We start from the raw sequence: 200 nt of genomic DNA on the forward strand, positions 1-200 counted from the left end.
AAAACAACCCAAAAATTGCCAAAAACTCCAATGAAGGAGCCAAAAAAACACCAATCTGCCGAACCCCTGTAAAGAAACGGCCCAAACCCGTGACTCCAGGACGCTGCATCGAACCGTAGCGGCGTGTTGCTGACAGCTGATCAACACTCGTCCCCGTAGACGTGAGACTCGCTCCGACTTTTCCCTTTTCGGGTTCTTAC

General features: G+C 51.0%; 1 protein-coding gene and 1 long non-coding RNA gene across 2 annotated transcripts in view; one reads left to right on the plus strand and one right to left on the minus strand.

Annotated features, from left to right (window-relative positions):
• Positions 1–200, plus strand: part of LOC116686843 (uncharacterized) — a 21,179-nt gene that overhangs the window by 9,307 nt on the left and 11,672 nt on the right. The window lies entirely within an intron of this gene.
• Positions 1–200, minus strand: part of nup50 (nucleoporin 50) — a gene marked incomplete in the record, with an annotated part of 25,905 nt that overhangs the window by 8,703 nt on the left and 17,002 nt on the right.

This window comes from Etheostoma spectabile, unplaced genomic scaffold, assembly GCF_008692095.1.
Source record: "Etheostoma spectabile isolate EspeVRDwgs_2016 unplaced genomic scaffold, UIUC_Espe_1.0 scaffold502, whole genome shotgun sequence".
Classification (NCBI taxonomy): domain Eukaryota; kingdom Metazoa; phylum Chordata; class Actinopteri; order Perciformes; family Percidae; genus Etheostoma; species Etheostoma spectabile.